This window comes from Dromiciops gliroides, chromosome X (assembly GCF_019393635.1).
Source record: "Dromiciops gliroides isolate mDroGli1 chromosome X, mDroGli1.pri, whole genome shotgun sequence".
Lineage (NCBI taxonomy): Eukaryota > Metazoa > Chordata > Mammalia > Microbiotheria > Microbiotheriidae > Dromiciops > Dromiciops gliroides.
This window is the reverse complement of record NC_057867.1, coordinates 16,425,981-16,444,861: the sequence shown is the minus strand read 5'-3', so window position 1 is coordinate 16,444,861 and position 18,881 is coordinate 16,425,981. Positions and strand designations below refer to the sequence as shown.

The 18,881-nt window shown below is 38.2% G+C and overlaps 1 long non-coding RNA gene across 4 annotated transcripts; it reads left to right on the top strand.

The window, feature by feature from the left end:
- Window positions 1-4,473: 4,473 nt before the first annotated feature.
- Window positions 4,474-17,179, top strand: LOC122733586. 4 transcript variants are annotated; one of them, XR_006353924.1, is made up of 12 exons: window positions 4,474-6,166; window positions 6,992-7,198; window positions 7,956-8,341; window positions 11,634-12,128; window positions 12,203-12,305; window positions 13,071-13,150; window positions 13,407-13,461; window positions 14,549-14,622; window positions 14,987-15,063; window positions 15,327-15,766; window positions 15,845-15,973; window positions 16,691-17,179. It is a non-coding gene; the product is annotated as an uncharacterized LOC122733586 (long non-coding RNA). The 4 variants fall into 4 exon arrangements; XR_006353925.1 differs by having other exon boundaries at window positions 4,475-6,166; window positions 7,119-7,198; XR_006353923.1 differs by having other exon boundaries at window positions 4,476-7,198.
- The last annotated feature ends 1,702 nt before the right edge of the window (window positions 17,180-18,881 follow it).

Sequence of the window (18,881 nt, the reverse complement as noted above, 5' to 3'; positions counted from 1 at the left end):
GTTCCAAATTGTTCCCCAGAATGGTTGGATCAGTTCACAAATCCACCATTTTGTCATATTAACCAAATTGATAGGTGTGAGGTGGTACCTCAGAGTAGTTTTATTTTGCATTTCTCTAAACAGTAGTGATTGAGAACATTTTTATATGGCTGTAGATAGCTTTAATTTCTATTCTTATATATTTCATTCAGTTCTCTATATATTTTAGATATGAGGAATTTATCAGAAAAACTGGCTGTAAAATTGTTTCTCAGCTTTCTGCTTTCCTTCTAATCTTGTTTGCGCAAAAATCTTTTTAATTTAATGTAGTCAAAATGATCCACCCTGCATTTCATAACGTTCTCTATCAAATCTTTCATCATAAATTCTTCCCCTTTCCATACAACTGACAAGTAATTCCTTCCTTTATTTTCTAATTTGCCTATGGTATCATATACCATATATGATATAGATCATGTACCCATTTTGACTTTGGTGTATAATGCTCCATGCCTGGTTCCTGCCATACTATTTTCCAGTTTTCCCAGCATTTTTTATCAAATGGTGAGTTCTTATCCTGGAGGCTAAAGTCTTGGAGTTTATCTTTTTTTTTACAGGGTCACACAGCTAGTATATGTTAAATATCTGAGGCTGGATTTGAACTCAGGTCCTCCTGAATCCAGGGCCAGTGCTTTCTTTATCCACTGCACCCTAGGGTCTTTGGGTTTATCAAACAGGAGATTGCTGTATTCATTTACTGCTGTGTTTTGTGTGCCTAACTTATCCACCTCTCTATTTCTTGGCCTGTACCGAATAGTTTTGATAGTTGCTGCTTTATAACATAGTTTTACATCAGGTACAGCTAAGTCACTTTCCTTTGCATTTTTCATTAATTCTCTCGATATTCTTGACATTTTGCTCTTCCATAGGAATTTTGTTATTTTTTCTAGCTCTATGAATATGGCACTGATGAATTAAATTAATTTAGGTAGAATTGTCATTTTTATTATGTCAGCATTGCAATTTATATTTTCCATTTGTTTAAATCTGATTTTATTTGAGTGAAAAGTATTTCGTAATTGTGTCCCTTGGCAGGCAGACTCCCAAATATTTTATATTGTCTAAAATTATTTTAAATGGAATTTATCTCTCTATCTCTTGCTGCTGCACTTTGTTAATCATATTTAGAAATGCTGATGATTTCCGTGGGTTTATTTTATATTCTCCAACTTTGCTAAAGTTGTTCATTGTTTCAAGTAGTTTTTTAGTTGATTCTTTAGGATTCTCTAAGTAAGATATTCATCTGCATAGAGTGGTAGTTTTATTTCCTCCTTGCCTATTCCAATTTCTTTTTCTTCTCTTATTGACAAAGCTAACATTTCTGGTACGATACTGAGTAATGATGGTGATAATGGACATCCTTGTTTCACACCTTATCTTATTGGGAATGCTTCCAACTTATCCCTATTACATATAATGCTAGCTGATAGTTTTAGATAGATACTGTTTAAGGAAAGCTCAATTTATCCCTATGCTATGTTTTAATAGGAATGGGCACTGTATTTTGTCAAAACCTTTCTATCGGGATAATCTTATGATTCTGGTTACTTTTGTTATTGATGTTGATAGTGTTCCTAATATTGAACCAGCTGTGCATTCCTGGTATAAATCCCACCTGGTCATAGTGTATTATCGTGGTGATAATTTGCTGTAATCTCTTTGCTAATTTTCTATTTAGAATTTTTGCATTCATTAGGGAGATTTTCTTTATCTGTTTTTGCTCTTCCTGGTTTAGGTATTAGGTTTAGGCACCATATTCGTCTCACAAAAGGAATTTGGTAGGATTCCTTCACCTATTTTTCCAAATAGTTTGTATAGTATTAGAATTAATTTTTCTTTAAATGTTTAGTAAAATTCCAAATTACAATTCCATCTGGCCCTGGAGATTTTTTTTCTTAGGTAGTTCACTGATGGCTTGTTCAATTTCTTTTTTCTAAAATGGGTTTATTTAAGGATTTTATTTCCTCTTCTGTTAATCTGGGTGGTTTATATTTTTGTAGATATTCATACATTTCATTTAGATCATCATATTTATTGGCATATAGTTGGGCAAAATAACTCCTAATTATTGCTTTAATTTCCTCTTCATTGGTGGTGAGTTCACCCTTTTTATTTTCAATGCTGGTAATTTGATTTTCTTCTTTGTTTTTTAATCAAATTAACCAAAGTATTATCTATTTTATTGTTTTTCACAGAACCAGCTCTTAGTTTTATTTATTAATTCTATAGTTTTCTTACTTTCAATTTTATTAATCTCTCTTTTCATTTTCAGAATTTCTAATTTGGTATTTAATTGGGGGTTTTAATTTGTTCTTTTTCTAGCTTTTTTAGTTGCATGCCCAACTCATTGATCTCCTCTTTCTATTATTCATGTTGGTATTTATTTCCCCTAAGAACTGCTTTGGCTGCATCCCATAGATTTTGGTATGTTGTCTCATTATTGTCATTCTCTTGGATAAAGTTATTGTTTCTATGATTTGTTGTTTGACCCACTCATTCTTTAATATAAAATTGTTTAGGTTCCAATTAATTTTTGGTCTATCTTTCCATGGCCCTTTCTTATACATAATTTTTGTTGCATCATGTTCTGAAAAAAATATGTTTACTATTTCTGCATTTGACTGCGAGGTCAATTTGAATGCATGGTCAATTTTTGTGCCATGTACCACTGAGAAAAGGTATATTCTTTTTCTCTTCCAATTTGGTTTTCTCCAGAGGTCTATCATATTTATTTTTTCTAAAATTCTCTTCACCTCCTTAACTTCTTTCTTATTAATATTGTGGCTTGATTTATCTAGTTAAAGTCCTCTATTTTGTTGAATGCAGGTAGTGCATTCTTAGTTGTAATCCAAGTTCATTTGTCCTCCAGAATATCATATTCCAAGCCTTTAATGTTGAGGCTGCCAAGTCCTGTGTAATCTTAATTATTGCTCTTTGATATTTAAAGTGTTTCTTTATGGCTGCTTGCAATATTTTCTCCTTCGTGTGATAACTCTGGAATTTGGCTATTGATATTCCTTGGAGTTTTCCTTTTAGGGTTTCTTTCAGGAGGTGACTGGTGGATTCTTTAAATGACTATTTTTTTTCCTCTGGTTCTAAGTCATTGGGGCAATTTTCCTTGATAATATCATGAAATATGCTGTCCAGGATCTTTTTGTTCATGGCTTTCAGGTAGTACAGTTATTCTTAAATTGCCCCTCCTGGATCTATTTTCCAGGTTTGCTGTTTTTTTGAAGAGGTATTTTACATTTTCTTCTACTTGTATATTCTTTTGATTCTGCTTTACTTCCTCTTGTTGTCTCATTAGTCATTGGCTTCCACTTTCGCAATTCTGATTCTTTAGGAATTATTTTCCCCAGTCAATTTTTTGCACCTCCTTTTCAATTTGGCCAATTATATTTTTAAGTTGTTATTTTCTTTTTCCAAGCTATTGGCCCTCTCTAACATAACTCTCTTTTCTTTTCCTAATTTTTCTTCTACATCTCTCATTTGGTTTATAAAATCTTTTTTTAGCTCTTCCAAGAGGGCTTTTTGGTCTTGAGACCCCTTTAAGGTTTCACATGTAGGCATTTTCATACTTCTGTCCTCCTCTGAGTTTGTTTTAGTCCTCCCTGTTGCCATAATAATTTTCTTTGATGAGGGTTATTTTCTGTTTCTTATTCATATTTCTTATTCATATTTTAGTCTATTCCGTGTCTTTTAAAGTTGAACTCTGCTCCTGGGATACAGGAGGCATTGTCCCAAGCTTCTTTTACTAGGGGCCAGGGACCCAGTCACTGGATTTTTGCTCTGAGGCCTCAGCAGCTTGCACTTTGGAGCTTACAGATTGCTCACTGCTTAGCCTAGTTGTGCCTGTTGGGTAGCAGATACCCCAGCTGGCAGATTGCATTCTGCATTGAAAGTGGGGACCTTACAACTGGCCTGCTGAGGCTTGCTGAGCTTGCTGATCTAGGACTGAGGGTCTCAGCCTTGATTTGTGCTGTGGCTAAGAGCCTTCTCCTGGCTTTCCCAGACACCTGTGCTGAATCGTGCTCCCCTTTTCCCCAGGTGAGGCAGACCTTTCCTGAAGATCTAGGTTATCTTACAATCTTACTATCACTGTCTTTTTGTAGGTTCTACAGCTCCAGAATCTATTTAGAGGCTTAATTAATTAGAGGCTTGTTTCTGACGGAAATTTGGGAGAGCTCAGAGAACTTCCTGGCTTCTCTCCACCATCTTCAGGAATTATTTTTTTCAGTGAACTTTTATACCTCCTTTTCCATTTGGCCAATTGTAATCTTAAGAAGTTGTTTTCTTCAGTAGATGTTTTTTAATGAGTTGTTTTCTTCAGTCAATTTCTGTTCTTCCTTTTCTAAGCTGCTGACTCCTTTTTATGATTCTCTTACATAACTCATTTCTTTTCCAAATTTTTCATCTACCTCTCTCTTATTTTATTTTTTAAATATTTTTGAGCTCTTCCAAGGGGAGTTTTTGGGCTTGAGACCAATTCATATTCCTCTTTGAGGACATTGATGACATTGTTGTCATCTTCTGAGTTTGTGTTTTTCTTTTATTTCTTTTATGCTTTTTTATTTTTGCTCATTTTTAAGCCTATTTCATGACTTTTAAAGTTTAGCTCTTCTCCTGTGGTACAGGGGGAATAATCCCAAACTTCTTGCCATGGGGGGCATAGGGTTAGGTCAAGTACCACCAAAGGGGGCAAGCACTATGCAGGGGCCTCTGGGGCTGGCAGCTTGCCCAAAGGGCTGGGATAGCCTAGCCTAATCAAGCCTATTGTACTTGATTGGTTCTAGGGATGGCTATTTGCCTGATGTGCTGGGGCTGGAAGCCAAGACCCCAGGATCTTGGTCACTGATCCATGCTGTGGCTAAGAGCCTGGTGATACCACCTGAATGGGCTGTGCTCCCTTTTTGCTCAAGTGAGACAGACTATGGTCTCTGGTTTGAACATTGTTTCACCCAATCTTTTGGTGGGTTCTTTTGCTTCAGAATTTGTTTAGTGGCTTGATTAAACATTGTTTTTAGAGAAATTGTGGAGAGCCCAGGAACTTCCTGGCTTTTCTCTGCCATCTTGGTTCTACTTCTGTCTCTTAACTTAAGTAACAATAACTCTAAACACTGCAAGAGTGAATTTTAAATTTGCTGTTGTGGTGGCTCTGGGTTCAAGAATGTCAGAAGTCCTCTACTCATTATCTTTACTATCTATGGAAGTCCAGCTTTTTCTGAGGTTCTGACTCATCCCTACCTGGGGAGATAAGTATCATGAGATACTTTTGTTTTAAAACAAAGTTCCCTGTAATAACTGGTTGCAAGCTCAGAATAAGGGTTGGTTTTCTCCTGTGGGCATTCTTTTAACATTTCAAGAATAGAGAATAGGGATAAGTTTAGGATTGATGCTGATGCTATTGAGAAACAGACAGACACAAATACCAAGAGGCAGAGATGATTTTCCTTCTGTTGCAGCATGAGGTTTAAAATTTGGTCCTTGCCCCCTTTGGTGTTACTTGACCTAACCCTAGCAGTGAAGATGCAACTATTAAGAGTTCTAGCCCCAGACATGGTCAGCAGCTCATGAATCTAATGAAGGAAGTGAGATTTCCTGTTGCTTGTTCAGATTCCTCAGCCGTAATCCATCACTTTAGCAAAGAGATTCCCTATTGCTGAAATGTGGGGTTCAGTGACTCAGCTCTGACTTCCTTCAGAGCAGACAGTGGCAGCAGAGCTTTCTGTACCATTCTGTCTATGGGTGTACAACAACAAGGAGACTTCATCTCAGTGTTTGGAACATATGTATTCCATCAGCCAATAACAGAGTTGATTCTCAACCTTGTCTCTCTACTCCTTTCTGATCATTTTCCAGCAGAGATCCATGCATTCAGTTAAATTGATTTTCCTGTTTCCAAAACACTAATTAGACTTACACTCCCCAATTCTAGCAGTCAAACTTCATTATTCAAGAATTTGCATAGGTTAGTTTCTGCTATCTATTACAATAATAGTACTAACCACAGTAGGAATAAAGCACTAATCTAATTTCCCAATAAGCATGTCTTGCAGTAGTAATCAGTGACAAGGTTCCTGCTCTGCCAAGCCGGAGACCATGATTCTCCCTGAGAGGTGGTTGCCAGGTAAGTGAAAAAATTTCCTTCACTTAATCAGCAGTGCACTCATTGAATCCAGAGGATACTTTAGTTTCAAGTACTGGATTGAGGAACTTAGTGGGGAACCAAGGGTATGCTGAAGGCTGGGGGCATTGGTGGCTTTCTTAGAGTTGTAACTGTGGCCATTAGCTGGTTACACCCAAATTCTGCTTGATGTCCAATGACCTAATTTGTTTACCAGTTAATTTAATTGATACCTGACAAAATTAGCTTGTGACAAGGTTATTTTTTAAATGTTCATCCATGGCCTGTCCTGCCAGGGGGAAGAGGGGTAACATATCTTTAACTGTAGGTAATGAACACAAGCATGTTCTTTGCTAACTTATACCACATTATATTACTATAATTTTTAAAAACAGTGGAACACAAAATGATGGCCTAATTCAATATGAAGTCACTTATGCTATTGCAGAAATCTTATTCTGACTATAGTCCCTGATTTCATTTCATGAAAGTAGGGCTTCATGATGCATATAACAAAAACTCCAAGGATTTTTACTATAAAATAGGTAGACAGGGTCTGAAATCTGAATGGGGAACCTCTAAGTCTGCTAACAATCAGAGCTATGAACATTGTATTTAATTTTCCCCCAACTTGTTTTTCTTGTTCTTTGTACCTTTTCATTTCCCTGATTCCTGCAAATGTTGAATATAATTAGGAAAAATAGACACTTCAAGTAGAAAAAGATTTCCCGATCCTGGCTGGAATCAAGGTCAACCAGGGAATCCATTTCTCTCTTTTCCTGTGAATCCCTTAAGGTTAACATTATGCCTGCACTTCTTCATCCTTAGGAATGCTCCCAGGAAGCTGCACAAATGTCCCACCATTACCTTTGAAAAGTGAGTTTCCTTCAGGCTCTCCACCCTTTTGCTGTGAATGCCTTAAGGATGACATTGTTTCTCCATTTATGGGTTTTAGGATTATTCGAATGAAGATTTGAGCACTCTCCTATTTCTGGACAAATTTAAAATTGAAAAGCTCACTGTTATTTCAGAAAGGTGAGTTTCCAGAATTGAATCTGTTTTAAAAAATTATAGAGGTTGGGGATGGGGCCAGTCAGGGCTGGTGCCTTTTGATAGGCCAATTAAATAGTTCCATTGCACTCCTGACTCAACTTTTTTTACAAATGCTCATAATACTAAAAAGAGTAAGTCGCTTGTATATACAACAAGCTGTATATTTGGAGTCACTTTTGAGACTGAAAAAACTGTGAAATAGGTAATTTTCTTATCCTGATATTGCAGGGGAGAGAGGAGAAAATAACACAGGTTTAAGTGACTTGGTTATCTTAACAGGTCGGATAAGAGGATGATTTGGAAGGTGAAGTCCAGGCTTTCTGAACTCTACAGGAAAGGTTTTGACCACTAAAGGGATTTGGAAGTCTGCCTCTTAGCCATCATTTTTCCTCCCCTGCTTATGCTTATCCATCCTTTCTTCTCATTCTTAACTGCTCTAAAAATTCAGGGCCTACAGAGTTAGAATTAGAGACTTTTAGAAAGAAATTGTTTGGAAACATATTATCAGCCAAATGAGGTAATTGAGGCCCACATGTTTTTATATATCGCTGTTGCCATTTCATTTTGCTTCATACCACATCTTTTCAAGAGTGGCAAAAAACATATTCATTGCCAGGGGAAAAGTACTTGCAGATTCGATTCAGATTCTGGGGTCTTCCAGAAATGTCATTTTCTCATTCTTTCACTTCTTTCTCACTCTCAGTGCCTTAAGCTTAACCTTATTTCTCACATTTATTAGTGGTATGCTTAGTCCCAGGAATCCTCTTATTACATGTTGAAAAGCTCAAAGTTTCTTTTCAAAGGTGAGTGTCCAGAATTGCATTGGTTTCAGAAAATTGTATAGGTTGGTTCTGGGGATATAATTCAGTGAAAACCAGAGAGTTTACCTCCTCATGGTACTTTGAAAGATTTACTGAGGACGACCTCTTTTCTTGGATGGACTCAGGTGCATGCATAATAAGAAAAAGAAGCCCTGCTTTGTATGCAGCAAGCTCTACATTTTATGTTCCTTTTGAGCCTCAGAACCAACTGTAACACTGATGGTTTTCTTGCTCTGATTTTGCAGGTCAGGGAGCTGAGGAAGACTGAGGTCACAGGTCACACTCAGCACTCTTAACATGTCTGGTAAGTGGATGACTGGAGATGGATAATCTAAGCTTGCTGACCCTGCATGTCAGGATGTGGCCAGGATGTGTACTGGGGTCTCTGCTGGCCAGCCAGTCATTTTTTCTACCCTGCTATTTATGGATTCATTCTTGCCCTTATTCACTTTCCTAAAAATTCAGAGTCCTGACCTGGTATGGCATGGTCATCAGGTTGCTTTGCTACAGTTGATGAATTTAGCTCCAAGGTTAAGAAACAACCCCTTTGGTAGTCAGTGAGATGGATTTTCTGCATACAGATTTTCTCAGTAGAGATGAAATAAACTTTTTGAAGTGAAAGTGAGAAATTGGAAAAAAAATTTAAAAAGGAAAAACCCAAATTCAACATGATACTACTACCACTACCAACAACAACATTACTACTACATGATACTACTACTACTACTACTACTACTACTACTACACACACACACACATAAACACACACATCCTAATATTCCCTGGCATGGAGTTTCTTTGTTATCATATAAATATAGGCCTCTGTCTTTTTCCATGTACATACATGAAATAATCAGTGACCTCTAGCACTAGTTGATCAGATCTATATTTGCAAAACTGATTTATAAAACCAACCACTGTAATTTTTTAAAAATAGATAAAAAAATATATTTTTGCTCAGTCAAATGACTATTTTACTTAAGAGATAAATTCAATAAAACAGGGTCCTGCATATTTTAAACATTCCAGAAATCTTTCTCAATTTAATAAATGAAGGCTGACATGACTAAATTATTCCTTTATAAATCAACTTTCTGGCTATACTCAGGTGGTAAGTGGAATATTCCTTCAAAGTTCCCATATTGTTCAGTAGCATGCTATTAATGTTTAGCTTAAGCTGTGTCTATATGCCTAAATTAGATGGAGAGTTTTGATTTATTTCAATTATTTCATGAGTGAAAATAGTTGAAGCAGTTGTTTGACAAATGTGTCTTGTCAAGTCAATATGTGTATAGAGATAAGCTTAGAAAGGAGGTTATTCAATGGCCTCAGATGAATGCCATCAGTTCATGCCATCAGAGAGCTTAATTTATGTCCTTTATATATTTGCATATGAAATGAAGAAAATGCCAATGGCTTATAACACAAAGACCAGTTCCTTATTACCAGTACATAGTTAAGCTAGTCAGGCCACAAGATGCTTTGACCTTGCCTACTTTCTGACCTTAAAGGCTATTTTCCCCATATGAAGATATGCCCTATGGTGTCTTGTAAAGAATGCACTGGATAATTACTCGCTACATCAGATTTAATTAAATTGCATTGGATAAGAGGGCAAGTTAGTATTTGCATACTGGAGGCAATTAATTAGACAATTGCCAACATTCCCAAGTTGAAATTCTTATATGCCTTCTAGTTAATGTTTTCCAAATCAAGTAGATAATCAAGACAAATGGCTGGAATGCATTAAAACTAATTTTCCAATACATAATGTCTGTTTATATATAAGCATTTGCAAGTATGTGTATGTGTCAATGGAATTATTTAAATCAATAATGGGGGAGTAGAGCCAAGATGGTGGAGGAAAGTTATTAAACACTTGGAGCTCCTGACACAATTACCCCAAAAAACAGCCATAAAACAACCCCTGTAGCAGCAAAACCCACAAAAAGACAGGCTGAGATTATTTTTCCAGCCAAAGATAGCTTAGAGGGGACCATGCTGGGCTGCGAGAAGAATCCAACCCCATGATCACGCCAACCCAGTCCCCAGGCAGGCTGCGCCAGAGAAACTTACCCCCGAGCCTCTGAATCAGCTGCAGCAGCAGCGTCTTCTGAAACTAAGCTTATAGTTGGGTGAGAGGAATGAACAGCTGGCGGGGGGGGGGAGTGGAAAATATAGGGGTGTCTGCGGGACCTAAGGAGGAATTCAGCTATCCCACCCCAGTGGGGAACCAGGAAGAAATCATGAGTGGCAGAAGGCCCAGGTGGGAGAGGGGCACAGGCTCATCAGAGCTAAGAACCCCAGCACACAACATTTTAAAAAATTGATGTCAAAATTTGTTTTTATGTGTAATTTAGAAAATAAAATTCTAAACAAAAAAAAAGAAAAAAGTAAAGTAAATCAATAATGGGCTAACAGGTTTTGCAATGTGAGGAACTGTTCTTGAACCAAGTGACTTGAAGATTGTACTGAACTGAAAACAGTTTGGTGTTTAGATCAATGTCTTCTTGGCAAACAGGTATATTGAAGGGATAAAGAAACAACTCATGGAATTTCCTTTCAACCAAAGGTTTCAAATGATGAATATGCTTAGAAGAATATAGTTGGGTTTGGCCCCAACAAAAAGATTATGTGAACAACTTTTGAGATGTTTTATGACCTCCCTCTAGAATTGGCAGATCCTTAATGGATCTGCATTGACACATGTATGCACCCACATACAGTATAACATTTATAAAATGTTTAATATGCAATTCATTCTTTGGAACTCTTAGAGTTAACCTTTGTAGTGTAGCCATTTGTGTAAAGTACACTGTGGTGGCAAGTAAGCACAGTCAAATCACAGGTCTTGTTATTCTTACATACACAAAACAAATGTATTCGGTCACTCTATGTTTACTTTATCACCCTTTTTTAAAAACAAGAAAAGCTTCTAAGAAAATGATATATGATGGTATGTTTTTAGTGGATAATGGCAGTACGTTTCTAAAAGACAGGATTTTTTTTAAAAGAGAGAAAACAATTCAAATTCCATTTCCTTCTAATGTAACATGTTTACCAATATCTTAATTATTGAGTGTTCTATTGCTTTCTTCATTGGAAGGGTCAGGTCTGTGTCTGAAATGCATTCAAAGGAAGAATAGGTAGCAAATTTCTGTACTCATGTATTTCTTAACCATTTCTACATCCACACTGATATTATTTCTTTTCATTTTTGTACTTGATTTTTAAGTGATAAGTAATTATGAATGTACTTTGATACTTAAGTATTATGTTATTTAAGGAAAGTTTTGATTTCCTTAGTGCATTGAAAATATTTTACAGATCTCTTGTACTTAGTCATTTGTGATCCTGTATAGTTGTAATAAAAGAAAAAAATTTAATAATAGAAAAAAATTTAATGAAATTTAAATTTTAAAAATCTAAAATTTTAAAAAAGAAATAGTTCTCCTGTACTGCCTCTTTTCTTGGATGGGCTCAGGTATATCCATAATAAGAAAAATAACCTTGTATGCATCAAGACCTAAAATTTGTATGCCTTTTGAGCCTCAGAACTATTTGTTACATGGATGTTTTTTACTCTGATTTTGCAGGTCAGAGAGCTGAGGAAGAATGAGGTCAGGTGACTTGGCCCTCTTGACATGTCTGGTAAATGGATGATTGGAGATGGGAAGCTCAGGCTTGCTGACCCTGCAGGTCAGGATGTGGCCTCTTAGAGATTGGGGCCCCTGTTGGCCAGCCAGTCACTTTTCCTCCCCTGCTATTTATGGATTTATTCTTGCCCTTCTTTACTTCCCAAAATATCAGGGTACATATACCAAGAGATATAGTCCTTTTCAGGAACCCTTTCCTTGAAAACTGTATATCAGACAAGTAAGGGAAATGAGGCGGGTGGGAGAGTGGGTTTCAATGTCCTCATCCATAGACTGTGTCTGATGTATGCAGTGGGTCCCCTGCTTGGCTGACCCCAGATACAGGCCATTGGACGATGCCATTGGGGTTCTTTTACCTCACTCATTTTTACCCTTCCTTGTCATTTCCCTGCTACATGCACCATGGAGTGGAGTCAGCAGGACAAGAAATTACAAGTAGGTGGGATTCCAGTTGACTGGCATGACAGGCAAGGCCTCCCATGTGGTCTATTCATCTCTTTCCCTTTCAGTCCCTCAGGCTTCAAGTCATTTCTGCAATACCCTGGAAGAAGTGATAAGTGGCCCCCTGGTTCACAAATGTCCTCCTTTAACCACCTCTGTTCCCTTTAAAATGTAAGTCTCTTCAACACCTTTTTCCTTTTGGAAAAAAACTGGATGCTAGTCTATGTTGGTGGCCTTGCCTAAGGGGTCTGCCATGATATAAAGGATAGATTCCATTCTTCCACTGCAGCCCTGTTATAGGTTGATCACAATAGAAACAGCAACAAAAACTGCCCTAATACACGGTTCAGCTGCAAAATCAAAAAGGAGCCCAGCAAACATGATTGTGCATGTTACCTCCTTTTGCCCCAGCAGTAGATCTGTGATTCCAGTATTCTTTGTAGTGATTTGTCAGAGGAATAAAGAGATGCTAAGACAGGGAAAATTACTTACACCAGGGAGTATAGGCCTAGGATTTCTAGTTAAGCTTTCCTGGCCCCAAGTCCAAGGCTCTAATACCTTTTTCTGTCTGTCACCATTTTGACTTCCTTGCCTTGCTTCCTTTGGCTTCTGTCTGACATCATTTTTACCTTCCCCATACTAAGCTGCCCAGGTGTATTGAGAGCAAAGGCCATCAGGTGGAAAGTGTGTGAGGTATGAAAAGGACAGCCCTCATCTCTTGAAACCAATGTGACCAGCAGGGGCGTGTGTTCTTTTCCCTCTCCTTTTGGTATTTCCCTGATGCCATTTCATTTTCCTGTGTGCTACATGGATTCAAGAGAGGCAAAAGAGATGCACCTTACCATTGGAAATAGTTCTTGTAGAAGGTGTTCAGATTCTGGGGCCTCCTCACAACATCAGTTTCTCCTTCTTCTGGCCTCTGTTGATTGGTTCTAGGATGATTCCCAGGAAGAGCTGAGCAGTCTTCCTCCTCTGGACAAATTTCAGTGTGAAAACCTCCTAATTTCTTTTCAAAGGTGAGTGTCCAGATTTTCCTCTGCTTCAGAAATTCAAATAGGTTAAGGATATGAGATAGGGAAAGCCAGGGAGTTTACTTCCTGATGGTGCTTTGAAAAGTTCCCCTGGATTATCTGTTTTCCTAGATGGGCTCAGTTATATCTGTAGTAAGAAATAAAAGCCCTTCTTTGTATGCAGCAAGCTGTACATTTTGTGTTCCTTTTGAGCCTCAGAACCAACTGTGACATTGATGGTTTTCTTGCTCTGATTTTACAGGTCAGGGAGCTGAAGAGGAGTGAGGTCACATGACTTGACCCTCTTGACATGTCTGGTATGTGGATAAGTGGAGATGGGAAGTCCAGGTGCTACATGTGGATTCATTCTTGCCCTTCTTCACTTTCCTAAAAATTCATTCTTTGTATAGCTAGAGATATAGTCCTTTTTTTTTAAGTGAGTCAATTGGGGTTAAGTGACTTGCCCAGGGTCACACAGCTAGTAAGTGTTAAGTGTCTGAGGCCGGATTTGAACTCAGGTCCTCCTGAGTCCAGGGCCAGTGCTCTATCCACTGCACCACCTCGTCCTTTTCAAGGGCTCTTTCCTTGAAAGCCACATATCATACAAGTAAGGGAAATGAAGTGGGTGGTAGGATGGGTATCAATGTATGAATCCATAGACTGGGTCTTATATAAGCAGTGGGTCCCCAACTTGGCTTGCCCAAGATGCAGGCTCCCATTGGGATTCCTCTTCCTCTCTTATTTTTAACCTTTCCTCATCATTTCCCTGCTACTGGCACCATGAAATGGAGTCAGCTGGTCAATAAATTGCAAGTAGTTGGGATGCCAGATGACTGGGATGAAGGGAAAGGCCTCCCATGCTGTCAGTCTTGCCATCTCTTTCCCTCTAAGTCCCTGAGGCTTCATATCATTTCTGCACTTCTCATTTCTAGTATGGAGATACCCTGGAAGAAGTGAGAAGTAGCCCTCTGGTTCACAAATGTCTTCCTGTAACTACCTCTGTTCCCTTTGAAATGTAAATCTCTTCAACACCTTTTTCCTTTTGAAAAAAACTAGGTGCTGGTCCCTGGGAGTTGCATTTGGCTTTTACTATGGAGTCTCACATAATATCAGGGATAGATTCCATTCTTCCACTGCAACCTTGCCAAACCTTTGTCATTCTGGGTTGATCACAATAAAAACATCAACAAAACCACCCTAATAAATTTTTCATCTGCAAAATCAGAAATGAGACCAGCAAATATGGATGTGCATATGTTATGGATTTATTCTTGCCCTTCTTTACTTCCCAAAATATCAGGGTCCATATACCAAGAGTCCTTTTCAGGAACCCTTTCCTTGAAAGCTGCGTATCAGACAAGTAAGGGAAATGAGGCAGACCTCTGATTCTGATTCTCTTTGTAGTCCATTTATCAGATGAATGAAGAAATGCTAAGACAGGGGAAGTTACCGACACCAGGGAGGACACACCTGCTGAGGTAGGATTCCTAGTTGGGCTTTCCTGGCCCCAAGTCCAAAGCTCTAAGACCTTTGGTGGTCTGACATCATTTTGGCTTCTTTGGGTGTTCACCTTTACCATACTAAACTACCCATGTGGTTGATCCATCAGGTAAAAAGTATATGATGCCGTGATCAACAGAGGCATATATTTTCCTTTCCTTTTGGTATTTCCCTGATGCCATTTCATTTTCCTGTGTGCTACATGGATTCAAGAGAGGCAAAAGAGATGTACCTTACCATTGGGAACAGTTCTTGTGGAAGGGGTTCAGATTCTGGGGCCTCCCCACAATGTCAGTTTCTCCTTCTGGCCTCTCACTGCCTTTCTCTGTTTATTGGTTCTAGGATGATTCCCAGGAAGAGCTGAGCAGTCTTCCATCCTGGACAAATTTCAGTGTGAAAACCTCAGTTTCTTTTCACAGGTTGGTGTCCAAATTTCCCTCTGCATCAGAAATTCAAATAACTTAAGTCTGTGGATATGAGGCAGGGAAAGCCCCCAACTTTTCCTCCTGATGGTGCCTTGAAATAGTTCCCCTGGACTACCTGTTTTCCTGGATGGGATCATCTGTGTCCATACTGAAAAATAGAAGCAGTGCATTATATACAGCAAGCTCTACATTTTGTGTTCCTTTTGAGCCTCAGAACCAACTGTGACATTGATGGTTTTCTTGCTCTGATTTTGCAGGTCAGGGAGCTGAGGAGGACTGAGGTCACAGGACTCAGCGTTCTTGACATGACTGGTAGAGATGGGAAGTCCAAGAAAGCTGACCCTGCAGGTCAGGATGTGGCCTCTTGGGGATTGGAGCCCCTGTTGGCCAGCTAGACCTCCTTCCTCCCCTGCTGCATGTGAAATCATTTTGCCCTTTTTCATTTCCCTAAAAATTCAGGGGCCATATTCTTTAAAGCCACATATCAGACAAGTGATTGAAAGGAGCCCAGGGGGTGGTTTTAGAAGTCTAATGCTCTGTCTGATGTGTACAGCGGGTCCCCTGCTTGGTTGACCCCAGATGCAGGCCACTGGACACTACCACTGGGCTTCCTCTTCCTCACTAATTTTTTACCCTTCCTTGTTATTTCCCTGCTACATGCACCATGGAATGGAGTCAGCAGGACAAGAAATTACAAGTAGGTGGGATTCCAGATGACTGGGATGACAGGCAAGGCCTCCCATGTGATCAGTCTATTCATTTCTTTCCCTTTCAGTCCCTCAGGCTTCAAGTCATTTCTGCACTTCTCATTCCATTATGGAATGAGAGAGAAGATGGAAGATGAGAGAAATGGCCTTCTGGTTCACAAATATCCTCCTGCAACCAGCTCTATTCTCTTTGAAATGTAAGTCTTTTCGATTCCTTTTTGCTTTCAGAAAAAAATGGATGCTAGTTCATGAGGGTAGCATTTGGCCTTGCCTAAGGGGTCTGTCATAATATGTAGGATAGATTCCATTCTCCCACTGCAGCTCTGCCACATCTTTGCCATTAACCACAATAAAAACTGTATATGTATATGTATGTGTATACATACATGTGTATGTATGTATGTGAGTGGGTGTGTGTGTGTATGTATATATGTGTGTATATATATATATATATATATATATATATATATATATATATAAGAGAGAGTGAGAGCAAGAGCACATCTACTTACAATGAGTGTAGAATAAGATAAAGTATCTTCTTCTGATATTACCTGGCATGGAAAATGTTGGGAAAGTAATAAGATCAGATGATTATATTTACAGGCCTTGATGATGTTATAATAATAAGTTCTAAAAATTTGGTTCAGGACTTTACATATTAAATTGCACTGATAATAGTAAAGAAGAAGAACAGAAACAGCAAGTGGTAAATAATAGTTTTTGAAGTTTCAGGTGAATTACAGGTTCCTAATTTGATGTTCTCATAGCTCTAATTTTAATAAGAACCAAATCATTAGATTTCAGCAGGTTTTTCACCATGCGAACTAGGTTTTTTTTTGGCGGGGGGGGGGGGTATACTAAATTATACTAAATGAGCCTGGTTACTGACAGATTTGAATAAAATTACCTAGGAATCGCTGCAAGTGCCTTGGAATCAGAGAAGCAAATCCACTGGAAAGAGGCCACTTCAGAGCTGCCTTGGGAAGGAGAACTCTTCTGAAATGTCCAAGGGAAGAAATTTCCAGGAAATAGACAACTACATGGAACATCTGGGACCCAAGATGAAAAGTGTTGAACTGAACATTGGGAGCGGATTACAAGGAGAAATTATGTTATTTAATATTGATGATCATTTACTGTATTACTTTGATCTTTTGTTACATGGAATTTATATTTACTGAGTTTTCTTGGTGACCTTGATAATATGTAAACTACCCTCTAAAATTAGTACATGGTGAGACCTCTAAGTGGCTTAATCTGTAACATGCCTTAGTTTACAAATAGAGCTTATTTCTATCTTCGTGGGATACATGAGATTATGATTCTGTACCTAAGTTTATTCAACTATGACTGAAGGAAACATGAGCTTACGCACTTTTAATAAATGCCTTTTAATTCTCTTTTTCCTGAGTTTTGCCTTATTAATTAAGGTGAAAGCCTGAACAAAGAATTTCCCTTTCTGTCTTTTCTGTCACCTACAGGAATTGGTATTGTTCTGAGTGAGGTAAATTGGAAAAGGAGAATCCTCAGGAAAAGCTTTACTAGCCAGTGGCAAAAATTGCCCCTAGTGGGGAGATTACAGATTGGATACCTCACAAATTTTCATTTTATGAAGAATACAGGGAATAGAGAATGGACCAGAAATGGAGGATTAGAGGAGAGTGAATGGATAAGAATGTGAGAAAAATCCTCTCTGGAAAGGGTTGAAAAATAATGAATTTTTAAAATTAATGAAAAGGACTAGTTAAATGGGAAGAAAGGAAAGGGAAACTGACTTGACTAAGGGGGAAAAGGAGGAGAAGAATTCAATAATTGGACAAAAGCCGGAAAGAAAATTGAACTTATAATTTTAAAAAACAAAGGAGATGGGGTGAGGGGAAACAGAAATGGTTTAAGTTTAAGTTAAAGTAACTGAAGAGACATAGTATTTACAGCATAAAAGGGGGAAAAAATCTCAACTTGAGAAAAAAAGTCACCTAACATTCATAGCTTTGAATGTGAATAGATTAAACCATCCAGTAAAACAAAAAAAGAGGACAATTTTGATAAGATAAGAAAACAAAACCCCACAATCTCTGGCTTACAAGAAATACATTTTTAAAATGAAGACAAACAAAATGAAACTGACAGAATGGGAAAATATTTGACTCTGCATCAAGTAAACTGAAAAAGCAGAACCTGCAAAGCTCAAACAGATTCGAAATTAGAATAAGAAAAAGAAGAATACTGTATTATGCTGAAAGGATAGGCAAACTAAGATCAGTAATAAAATTATATACTTCAGATACCTGTAAGAAATATTTTTTACTGACTTACTGGGGTCTAATCTGACCGCAGGCCTAATCTATGGACTTTTGACTGGCTAACTATCTGACTACTATTAATTTAATATGGGCCATTTATAAAATTCCCCCACACTTGTTCCTCCCAAATTGATAAGCAAAAGAGGATAAAATGCTTCTTTTAATTAAAGCAAATATGGGATTTATTTAGGTGAATGAATTTAGAGTTAAATGTAGAAACAAGGATAACAAAAGTAAAATACAACCTGTCAGCCTTTAAACTTTCTGCCACCTCTCACCTATGGGTGTGCTGGCCGCTGCCACCACTTGGACCAGTTCCCCTGCTTCACTTTCACTGCTCAGCTCCTTTCTTCTAACTCCAAGCCCCTTGCTTCACTATTTTTTTTTAATTTTTTTTTTTTTTTTTAGTGAGGCAATTGGAGTTAAGTGACTTGCCCAGGGTCACACAGCTAGTAAGTGTTAAGTGTCTGAGGCCGGATTTGAACTCAGGTACTCCTGACTCCAGGGCCGGTGCTCTATCCACTGCACCGCTCTATCCTAGCTGCCCCTTCTTGCTTCACTCTTTAACTTCTCTATCACTACTGTAGCCTCAGTCTCCTTAGCAAACCCCCTTTCTGTACTGTCATGACGAACCCCCAAGCACTTCTCTCTCACTGACCCCCTTGCGTTCTCCTAGTCCTCTGGCATCCTCCCTTCTCTGTCTAACTCACTAAAAAAAACCTTTTCTCCATACTGTTCTTTCTCTTTCTGTCCGCTCCGTCAGTCCACCCCCCTCTCTAGCTTTCTCCATCCCCCAAAG